General features: G+C 40.2%; 1 protein-coding gene across 6 annotated transcripts in view; it reads right to left on the bottom strand.

Moving 5' to 3' along the window:
- grik4 (glutamate receptor, ionotropic, kainate 4) overlaps nucleotides 1-12,548 on the bottom strand; it is a 255,732-nt gene that overhangs the window by 154,241 nt on the left and 88,943 nt on the right. The window lies entirely within an intron of this gene.

Genomic DNA, 12,548 nt, shown 5'->3' with positions numbered 1-12,548 from the left:
ACAGGAGCCTGAGGAGGAACCAACCAATAAACGTCTGATACCATTGGTCTGGGATGTCTAACGAGTAATCCTCGAAATTCTTGAAATGACATCTGACCATCACATTTCTTAAAAAAGTCTTAGGTTTAGTACTCACAACTCAAATTTGAACTTGGTTCAAATCACATCTGAAGCCGACATCCCATTTCTAACACACTTTGACGTGAAAAGCTGCACCGCCTTGTTTTACAAAACATGTACAAAATTTCCAGAATTGAATATGGAAAAGATAAAGCAGGATGTCATTAGACAGCAACATTGTGCGTGCAGGGAAGTTTATGTAATGTAAGTCAAAGACAACCCAGGGGTTCTGTGCAGTTACAGATGCATACTCAGAGCACACATCTTTTGTCAGTAAGTAAGATACTAACATTTCTGTCTGGTTCAAAGAATTAGTTTTCATACCACCCGCATGAACAAGCAAATGAGAAGTTCTTACCTTTTCCTTAGGGATTATCTTTTAATACAAAACGTTCTAACACATTTAGTTGGTGCGTATTATGTCCAAAACCCTGGCAATGCAGGTAATGCCTGGCTTCCTGACTAATCAGGAAAAAAATACTATCATTAATTAGAACTGAATCTGAACTGCCTTTCCCATGTCATCAAAAATGAGACACAGAGGGTAAGAAAAGGAAAGTCAGCCAAGCCCTTCGTTGCAATCAATAAATACACTTCAGTGAGGCATGCAATCTTCAGATTGATTATCTTGTTCTTGCGGTGTTGATTCGTAGTATTAAAAATGTCTGGACTCCCTTGTGGCTTGTTATTAAACCCCAACAACCCCAATTCTACTAAAGGGTGTGTGTGATGGGCTAATTTCTACTGCCAGTGAACAGATACAGTACGTGCAGTACAATCTCCAACAATGAACAACTCTCGGGTCACGCGATACAGAATTCTCAACCAAAAACTGTTTTGAACCATAATAGCCTATGCTATTACTACTATAAACTATGGCAAATGGAATCAACAATTAAAGCTAAGTTTGACACTTTTTTAAATTCTAAATTAACATTGTAGGTATCGACGATGTTTTTCTGATAAATCGGGATAGCATTTTAAATAGTTGGAATTTTCATTTAAGATATCACTGTCGTCTGCCTTTCGCCCGAAGTTAGCTGGTATAGGCTCCAGCACTCCTGTGGCCATAGTGAGGATAAGCGGCTAAGAAAATGGAATCCAATATCTGGAGTGTAATCGCGAATAAAGGAGATATTTATAATTTAAAGGTTTGCGAAGTCAAAACTGAACTACAGATATCTGCCAAGTACTTTCACCTCGGACAAATAAATGACATTTGTTTTTTGCTATTCAGGTGCGTGAACTAATTATTCAGTCAACTGGTGACAGGTGGGTGGAGTTTCTCATTTTAGATATCTACCATTTTGTTGCAGATAACATTTCAGATCGCTGCAATTTAATTGTAGGTATCTGAAACATCCGATTTGAAATATATGCAACACCATTTTAACTATCATTGTTCGAGTTTAAATATCTACAGTGTCTTGTCACCTTGTTAAAAATCTGATTTAAAATATGAAATGGAGCATGTAGATTTGAATTAACATGTAGTAATGACATCTTGAACTTGAATTTAACCCAAACTGGCGCTACAAATATCCACAATTCTGTTGCAGAAAATTCATATCGTGGATACTTTGAACCGAATTGTAGATATCTGTAATGAAAAAACCCGACACACATGAATAAAAAAATCCATCATTTGTCGGAATGAGGTTGCAAATATCTTAAATTCAAATTGTGGAGAGGAAAATTTATGGTATACATGTCTGAGATGTTCTTTTTATGCACCAAAACTAAACTACAGATCTTTTATCCGCAAAATATACTCAGTCTATCTGATAAATGCTAAGAGGGCTTGATGTAGGATATTGCAAAGTTAATACAAGTTGTCATAAAGTAGGGCAACAGTTCTATCCAGGAGGTTCTACTCAATGAGGCAGTGGACCTTCAATAGTTCCTCATCAAAATAACAAACTCAAAGTGCTTGTTCCTAAACTTAAACTCTGAAAAACACAAAATAATATTGTGGCAAAATTCTGACGACGCTTTGATCTATTTCTCCTGAGAGAAATTAGTGTCTCCTTCAATGTGATGATGTGACTAGATCGTCACAAACGAGGATGACTGTGTGGCCTGAAAGGGAAATGGGATGATAGCCAGTAGCAGGTGTGGGGTCAGTCAGCTGACCAAGCATTAGGGTGGAGCCCAGTGGTGCTTGAAGGGGATACTGGAGGACATGCCCGGCTTGAAAAGAGCAACAGGGAAGCAAGCCTCTTCATCATGGCAGATTGCCTGTCTGTGCTCTTCTTGATGCCCATGCATTGCCTTCCTCTTCGTCCCCATATTCCCTTGATTGGTTTTCAATCCTTGCCCATTGTTGTGTAATGGAGTCCCTGGGTGTCTGGATGGATGGAGGTGCAGCCAGTACTGACAGCCCCCAATGGAACACTGAAACCTGGGTAATAAGGAGCCCTGAACCTGGGTAATAGTTGTACAGCATGCAGGGGAACTAAGCCCCACATTGGGAGTATCTTTGATTGCACCAATTGGATTTGTCCAACTTCTCTCTCTCCTTTTCTAAGTTCTGTCCTTTTTTCTTATTTGTCTATATACCTTGTTCCATTCTATATTCCACTGCTTGCTCGTCCTCCTTCTCTCAACTGTGTCCTGGCATTACCTCAGTTACTGAAAAAGCTATTTCCTATTCGGGCTGGGCACAGAAAAGATTAATTAGCTGTTAACAATTTGGTCAATTCTGTGGAATTGATGACTTGTGTCTTAAAACAATTGAGGGACAATAGATTGCACTAGTTTGCTGCCACAAGCCAAGGTGGTGTTTTTCTGAATAAGCCAAGAAGATGTGGGCTGAAGCTAAGAGAGCTTTTACACCTATACCATAGCCTGGCAGCCTGTCCAGGGTACATCCCGGGTCATGCTCAAAATCAGATGGAGAAGGTTTTCGGGCATGCATGATGCTTATAAGGAAAAGCACTATAGAAAATGGATCGGTGGAAAAATGTTGATCAATCAAGTTTGCATTGATTTAGAAATTGTAAGGTACTACCTCAACAAATGCCCCAATGAGGTTAGTAATAGAGGCAATACTGTGAATTGATTACTGACAGTAACAGGAGCCAGCTAATCTTTTGACTGAGGTGTTGCAAAGACAGAAAATCAATGTCCCACGTGAAGACCACCAAGTTGTCAACCGTCTTTGAGGCACCTGCTACATTCCTTATCTGCAACCAACAGCTTGTGTAATTCACGCATATTGGTCGGTTAATCTGAACAGTAAAAACAGAAAAATCTTTCCCATGTCATGTCTGCCTTTGATGCTTCTAAGACACCACAAGAAGCATCAGTTAAGATGGCAAGGAAACATGCAATAGTAAGAAGAGTAAAGAAGCTATTTTGTCCTCAACAACAATTTCTAAATATAACTCATACTGTAGATGAATCCTAATCTTTGGATAAATCTTTATTAATGGTCTAAACTTTAGCCAATCAATATATGGGAAAAACACCTTCAGTATGACCAGAAGACTGGGTACCCCCCTACCTTTCTTGCCAAATGTAATCAGGCGATAATTTGCCACAAGATCTAAGAGCCCCTAACGCTGCACCATACGCAAGTTGATGTGAAAATGGAGACTTGTGCCAAGCCACTTGTCTCACTTATAATCACAAGGTAGCATTTACAGCATATATGAGTGTAGTCCTTTACATACATTTCATTACAGGTTGAGGTTAAAAAATATCAAACGTGCAGTACATGGCTATAACATGATGGAATTTGTCATTTAAATTATGAGAAACATAAGAGTGTTTTGTGTTTGTAACATTTTACTTTTAGACTGGTTATCTTCAGATGATACTTGTATGAATATACTGTTTAGATATTGCTTTATAGTTTAAAAAAAAAAGTGTCAGAGGACAGGAGTTTGTACTCCAGAACAAATTATTCCAAATACCGTATAATTAATCTCACTGGGAAAAAAAGCCCAAAATAAAATTGAAGTCCCACTATTGGTTATTTATCCCACTGACTTCAAGGATTCATTTTCACTCATTACTTTGTAAATTATAGAATATGTGAATATATATAGATATATTTTGATCTCCTGAATGTAAATGAACTAAATATTTTCCCTCAACCTATTTTTAAGGTGCTTCATCAAGGATGCCTTTCAAAAATAGTGATCAGAAATTATTTTAAGTGAGGCACGAAACAAATATCCAAAAGTCAACATTTGCTGTTTGAAAATATGATTGGAGCAAATTATATTTTTATACAAGCATCTGCTCAGAGTCATTTTTACCATGGGAGGAGGATTCACTGCATCTGAAAACTGTGAGCGGGAAGAAAATGTCTAATATTTTCAAAGGTCCTAAGGTAGCCAGCACTGTCAGGTGGCATCACGCCAATGAAATGCAGCCTTGACGGCTGCTGATGAAAATGACAGATGTTTGTCAGCTGGCCGAGGAGAGGATCAGGCCATGAAGACGGCGTGGAAGTCCTGGAAGAGAAAGTCGAGACAAGAAGCCAACAGCTAGATTGCGATTGCTCACTCAGATGTGAATGGGCAAGAATGAGCTTCCAACAAGAGAAATTGCCAAAAGGGAAAAAGACATCCTACGATGAGAGTAATAATGAAGAATAGAGTAAAAGTGGACAATTTGCTGTGTCAATTTGTTCCGCATATAATATATATATATATATATATATATATATAATTTTTTTTTGGTCAAGGACATGATGTACTTTTTGTTCACAGTAAAAGCTTGGCAGGAATGCTGATCTGCCACTGAAACAGTTGGCTGTAAAATGCATGTATCAAAGGAAAACACAGTTTGTGGGTGTTTTTGTTCATTGCGCGAAGGTTTGGCATGTATTTTTGAATGTAATTTATGTGTATAATTAAAAACTGATGTCGGCGTTCCTGTGATATATGATCTGATTTCTGATATCATTTGGTTTTCTTTTAATTGTGGTCCCAACAGTCGCCTGGAGGTTTGAATTGCGGGATTTTAAAGTGCATTTTTCTGTCAAAAAGCTCCAAAATATCTACCCGTAATAAGGTAAAGCATTTTGTTGTAAAAGTAGTGGTCCACATGGCTGACTTTGGTGCGGGCGGTGTGGGGTCGATTTCCGTTCAGTGATGGTGACCATATGTGTAGTGACTGACTGGCAACCAATTCAGGGTGTAGTCCTCCTTTCGCCTGAACATAGCTGGGATGAGCTCCAGCACTCCCGTGACCCTTGTTTGGGCAAGCGGCTTGGAAAATGGATGGACAGAACATACAGCATAATGAAATATAACATTTATAGTATTTATTGTGTTGACAATTGACAATTTGTCTGTGTTGAAGATGTAATGTGGTTTCTCCCCTTGTTTTGAAACTAAACTGGCACCTTCTTTTGCAATATTATAAATAGAATTCTTCAGTTGACCACATTGATACTGTGTTTTTCTTGAACATCCAGTAGGTTTGTATTATTGGCAACAATTTTGCCCCTGTGTCAGTGATGCTTGATGATCTGCCTTATTCATGCAGGGCAAGGATTCAGGATTCGTGCTTGTGTGTCTTTGCTAATTCTTGCTTGGAATCATACAGTATGCATGTGCTCCTGTCTTTGTGTATGCACGTGTGTTCCCTGCTGTGTGTCGGAAGGGATGGCAGGTCGGCAGACAGCGGCTTGACAGGCGTTTAATGAGGACGCTCTCACAGGAGCGAAGCAACCCGATCTAGAACGCATTGTGAACAGCAGGGAAGAGGATGCACCTTTGTTCAGCACCAAACGCATGTCAACACGATTACAATGTGCTTCCGATATGCTTGCATTCAGTACTGACAACATTGCCCTCTCATTAGCTAGCCGGACCTAAATGAGAGCTGGCTCCTTAGGACTACTGAGCGAGGGATGTCATGGCCACGGACATATATATATATTTAAACAAATGTAAGGGACATGTTTAGGAATGGTAAACTTTGGTCAATGTGTTGTTCTGGATTTTCATGTGTGTGTTAGGCAAAGGCGTGTACTCTCCGAAATGTACAATGACTACTTCATTGCATGTCATTTGGAACTTCGAAACTCCGGTGGGGCCGTCGTAAACCGAAGGGCACGCATTTATTCATCCATTTCTCTGTGTGGTGTGTAACAAAGTATGTCATTTAATTTTTCACTTAACGTTTTACTATCAATCCAACAAATGTGTGGTTCCGGTTGAGTCGCATTGGGCTTCAAAAGGGGCAATGACCAACCAGACCCAGCAGGTGTAGCTGCACTTTCAGGGGATAAAGTGGCCTTGGAGTGAGACAGACTGGCATGTAAAGATTGCTCGCCCGAACCAGGGGTCTTTGCTCCACTGAGTGCCATTCTAGTTCTACTCATGCTAATAACTGCTTTTCAGCTGAACATTTCGAGTCATATTCAAATACCAGTACATTCAATTTTGGCCAGGAATCACAAGCTACTGAGCAGGGTTTATTTCCCCGCTATGCAGTCAAGTGTGTAAGCTTTCTGCTACCTGTCTGCTGTGAACCCAAGTGAAGCCTGATATGGAAGCGCTGCAACTGGGTGAGCGAGCCATATGGAAAGTATAGCCTTAATGTGGAAGTCCATATGCTGGTTTGAACCCCAAGTGGAAGGAGAGCCAAATCGCTTCATCTGAACACTTTTTATGGGTCATCAAATATGTCAGGCCCGGCTGCGGGAACATTTACACAATTTGGCGGTACTGGTGTTCAAAAGGTTTGATTTACAATAGTCATACAAAGTCCTGGTTATCAATTAGCAGACAACACAGGCTTGGATGATTAAGATGATCTTTCCTTGAAACACTTGTTGAAAATGTTATTTTTCCCATAGAAATAAAACCATCTATTTTCTGTACTGCTTATCCTCACTATGGTCGAGGGCATGCGCGATTGTATGCCAGCTAACTCAGGGTGAGAAGTAGGAAACAACCTGAAGTGATGGCTGGCCAATCACAATGAAATGAATTTAAATTAAATTAGCAAATTCCAATTAAAATTAGGCACTTGTTGTATGTGCCTTTAAAGTGCAAGTGCCATCAAACGGATGATTTTTGGTATATTATTAATGATACTCACAACCAATATGGTTCCATGTGTTTTTTCACCACAAAACATGATTTTGACGTAAACAGCTTTTTGTAACTCCCGCCATGAACATCCTCTCGAGCGATTTGTTTTCGAGAAGAAACAGGAGGTGACGTACAGGACAGAGGCGTCCCCTAGTGGACTCGTTTGTTTCCATTAGTTTTACCTCCGGGAAGGTAGCTCGTTGTTCCTTCGTGTTAGCCAAAATGCTGGCTCATTGCATTGCTTGATATTGCTTGAACACTCAGGAGAATGGAATTAGCCTTCATTAGTTTGAAAGAGACCCTGTTCGTTGTGAAAAATAAATTGCACGGGTGCAGAGGACGAGAGCTTTGTGGGTTCCAAATAACAAGTAGGTGTGTATGCAGCTTCTAAAAAAAAAATAGTTTGGGGCGGATCATGTAATCGGCCTCTCATAACGTAGTAAAAGATCCGCGTATGAAATGTGTTGATGTGCGCATACAGCTACTAAAAAAAATAATAGTTTGGGGCGGACCACGTAATCAGTCTCTCTCATAACATAACATAACAAAAGATCTGCGTATGAAATGTGTCGATGTGCGCGTCGCCCAGCCAACAATGTCTCGATAGTGTTCATTGAGTACTGCGGCGACTTTGAACATATCCCTAAAAGCAACATAGCTAGGCTCCACCTCCTTCTTATGTGCCACCACGGGCGCCGAAACTCAGCCACACCGGCTGAGGCGGTGACAGCTTCTACGAAGGCTGCGCGTCGGGCGGGGGCGGCTTTGAAGAACCCAGCCGAGAATGTGTTACTCAGTTGCGTGCGCGCATAAAGCGCCCCGGCTCGACTGTGACTAAAGCAGCACCGCACAGCTCTGTCAGAAGCCACAACGGCCGGCTGCGATGAGCCACGATGGCTCATCTCCGCCGCGGGAGTGGATCGGATATCATCTGAATATGGCTCAAAACAATAGTGTAATATTGCCCTAAGGGCTCAAAACAATAGTGTAATATTACCTCGGTGACTTCACTGGGTTGTGTGGTGTTGTCCTTTTCGAAAAGAACTTCGGTGTCAGAAGGGGCGTCAGAAAAATGCGAATATCTCTGTTGTTCGGCTTCCGTAGTAGCAGCCACTGCGTGATTTCAACGGCGGAAGTGACGATAACATCAAGGACAGATGACGCGACTAATATGGATGTCTTGGATGTCGAGGGACACTCAATTGCGCAACTTTGTTAATGGATGACGCACTCTCCGCTCAGTTTTTTTTTCCGTACAGACATTGAAGTGAATACTGTTATATGTATTTTTCATTACAATATCTATTTTAGAATGTTTATAGGGATGACACCCGGGCTTTAAGGAGCGTGGCGAGTGAATTAAGTCAGGAACTTGAGTTGAGTAGCCCAGGTACCACACACTTCAGTAAGTCCGCTTACTTCACAGAAACATCCCATCTACTTTACCTCCAGTATGTAGTACAAATACTGTCACTGTAGACCCTTTATGTCCATTTAATTAAGTCTTTCTTTGGTGTGAACTCAGTAATCAACAATCATACAGCACCAGATGAAGGCTGGTGTCATTCGGTAGTGTTCCCATCACAATCCGATCATCACAAATTAAAATTAATGTTCCATGGAATCCACGGAAATATTATGAGGTATTATGAAAACTATTGACTTCCTGAATGCCTTCATCTTAGTGAGCACATAGCACATGTGTCAAACATCTTTCATGGTGTGGAAAAAGGAGTTGCATTTAGTACCGCTGTGCAAAGAAATAAAACTAGGGAGGAAACAAACATTTCCACATGAAATACGCTGGATCACAGAAAACGAATTTGATAGTGTGAAAAGTGGAACCGCAAGTTAACAGAGCTGAAATGAATAGAGATTAACAGACAGAATGGTTGAGTCTAGTTGGAAATCAAAATATGCCCTATGACCAAATGTGTTAGTCCCAGAATTAGTTGCTCTTGTTTACTGGCGCAGGACAAGCAGTATAGAGAATGGATAAATGTTTACTGGCACAACCAACAGACAAACTGGTCACACTGTATTACCTGGAATAGTCATTGTTGTTTACTTATAGGCCATTGTCGTATACATGTCCCTCCAAAATGCAATACTGACTTTGGTCCAGTGTACAGTATTTGTCAATTTGTTCATTATGGCATCCAACAATAACGGGGATGAGAACATGAAGCAGACAATCCTCGTGGCTCATGAAAGTGACGCAACTCGCCACTGTGGCACAATAAATAATAATCCTCGTAATAATTTTGTATTGTACTGTGTGTTTTCAGGTCATGGAAAAAAAAGCTTCAATCAATGGGATTAACAGAAGAGTCCGTTAAATCGAGGGTCCGCTGTACCTTTACAGATATAATGGCTTGTCACTCCATTCAAGGGCACAATCAAATATTCGGATTTTATTCCACTGAAAACTGAATTTAACAGCTTCGAAATATTTCTGTACTTATTGCGATTCAGTAAATGTCTAATAATTGTGTCTTTTAAGGCGATGATGGGGATGTGGGAATTGAACCCTGTCTTGATAGTGTAATCTATTTCAATTTTTTTTAAAATGCATGGCTATTTTGTTGGTAACTATCTTTTAGCCTGTGCAGTTTATTAAGCTGATACAGACAGTTCTGCAGGGCAGCAGGAAATTAGATATTGCACGTGGTAAATATCCCTGAACTTCTTTCACTTTAAACAGTTTATGAGAGATTTATATGATCAGCTGTTGGAATTCAGATAATGCTGACACACAAAAAAAAAAAAAATAATGGAAGTGAAAGGAAAGCTCAAGATAGCTGCAGCGACTTCTCCCTACCATCCAACTCATCTTGACGTCAGTCCAGGCAACAAGATCTCAATTTGTGGTTGTAATGAGCCTGCTTCAGGTCCCAGTAGCCGTGGAGGAAGCAGCCCAGTCATAAAGATGAAGTGTGCTGAGGCTCCCATGGTGCCTTTTAGGAAAGTGGAACATTGACCATGAGATCTCTATCGCATTGATCAGAGGGTTCAGGAAGGAAAAAAAAAAGAGAAGTTAATTTCCTCCAAGGGTTGGTTCCTTACTCCAGTGCCCTTTTCCCTCAGCCAATGTCTTTGTCCAATGAGCTAGCTGGAATTTATCCACTGTTTGGCTACCAGTGTTGACATTTTATTTTGAGGAATGAATAAAAAAATATTAATTTCATATCAGGTCAGACCTTCTGTATAATAACATTTTTAAAATTTTCCCCAACTTGAAAAAGATACTCTCATTTGAGAACTACTGCTTGGTGAAGGAATTGCTGGAGTCGGGCCAATCCAAGCAGCTCCAAAACCATCTTTTCAGGAAACCAAAAAAAAATGATGTTTGTTGAACCAGAGACATTGCATCATCAAAGAGAGCAAGCAGTTTAAAGTGCATTATCCATCCATCCATACATCCATTTTCTTAGCCGCTTATCCACACAAGGGTCAGAGGGAGTGCTGGAGCCTATCCTAGCTGTTAACTGGCAGGAGGCGGGGTACACCCTGAACTGCTTGCCAGCCAATCACAGAGCACAGAGAGACAAACAGTCACACTCACAATCACTGCACCACCGTGCCGCCTAAAACACATTAGATTGGTGAATGACTACTGAATGTAAAAGAACACCATTGTGACTCACCAATAGTATTGCATTGTGAAATTAACCAAAACTGGACAGAGGTGGTTTCTGCCCAACAGTGAAAATATGCATTTATGCTTACAAATCTTTGCTACAGTTAATAATAATAAAAAAAAAAAAAACCTCTGAAGCCTCGATACCAAGGCAGAAAAATAGCTATCTAGCTTAGCTAACCAATATATTTCTGCTCTGAAGTTACTTCAACAAGGTGCGAAAAGCACAAAAATATCTTCTCATTTTCTGCGGGATAAGTGCAGTACTCTTACTGTTGTATTATCATCAGATATTAACTGGAAAATTTTGAGTCATTGTTTTCTTTTCACATTTACTAATGTACTAAACATTATTGATGTTAAAAAAAAGCATATCACACATGTAAGTTTGTGTGTTTTAAAACAAACTTGCAATACCCATATTACCAACTTGATACAAAATTGTCAGGAGAACCAACAAATCTTCAATCAATCCGGATGAGCAACTGTGTATTGTCTTAAAATGATGTTTTCATTCTACTGTACAATGAATGAGTATGCTGTACATATTTTACTCTGATACAATGAAGACGTGATAAAAGCATTGGCACGCACGGCAGAAAATTTACTTCCCATACCCTCCTGAAAACAATCAGCCAAAAATTGAAATTCATTTTGTTAGCTCTTAACCTGGGCATCACACACTGTTCTCTTCTCACTTTCGTTTCAAAGCCGGTCTACTAACGACAAGATCATGGAATTGGATACGCATGTGACGCTCAAGCGGTTGCGATCGATAGTTATGGGGGAAAGGGTGAGTGGAGGAGCAGCTGACAGATGTGCTCCTTTAATTATGATCAGGTTGAGGGAGAAAACAGCTGGATTCAAAGAGCAGAATCCAGCGCATCCATTTTTTTTTTTTTTAAACTGGATATTCTCTGCAGTACACAGCATATAAACACTTACCCTACACTACTAACAAAGACGTCAGAGGCGCTCGCCTTTTGGATGAAATTTCCAGATGGAAAAAAATGCACTATAACCTTTACAATTGAATTGAATTTCACTCTCTAAACTTGTACATGTCCAACTGTAATTGTTTAAGTACCTTTTGTACAAATTGTTCCTCTTGAAATAAGCAGTCGAATCATTTCAATAATTAAACAATCACTACAAATTACATTTTGCACTTACACTAGGTCTAATACCATATAAGAGGTCCACGCCATTACAACGTAACTCCCCACAAACAAGCATTGTATAGAAAAAGATAACACACCCCTGAGTTTGCATGTTCTCTCCATGCCTGTGTGGGTTTTCTCCAGGCACTCCCGATTTCCTTGCACATCCCAAAAACATACATTCATTGGAGACTCTAAATTGCCCTTAGGTGTGATTGTGAGTGCGAATGGGTGTTTGTCTCGATGTGCCCTGCAATTGGCTGGCAACCACCTCGGGGTGTCCCCTGCCTCCTGCAAGTTGACAACTGGGATAGGCTCCAGCATTCCCGCGACCCTTGTGAGGATAAGTGGCTAAGAAAATGGATGGATGGATGGATGGATGGATGGATGGATGGATGGATGGATGGATGGATGGATGGATGGATGGATGGATGAATCATTTCAAAACATTCATGTGACCTGTAACCAGTACAACTAGATTGATTTTTATCCTCTGTCTTTGAGAGGGGACATAAAAACAAACAACTATCCTTGTGTGTTTTTACACACTTGGCCAAAAAACCTGATTCT

The sequence above is a fragment of the Syngnathoides biaculeatus genome, chromosome 8, assembly GCF_019802595.1.
Source record: "Syngnathoides biaculeatus isolate LvHL_M chromosome 8, ASM1980259v1, whole genome shotgun sequence".
NCBI lineage: Eukaryota > Metazoa > Chordata > Actinopteri > Syngnathiformes > Syngnathidae > Syngnathoides > Syngnathoides biaculeatus.
The sequence above is the reverse complement of the archived record's forward strand: the minus strand, read 5'-3'. Positions and strand labels throughout refer to the sequence as shown.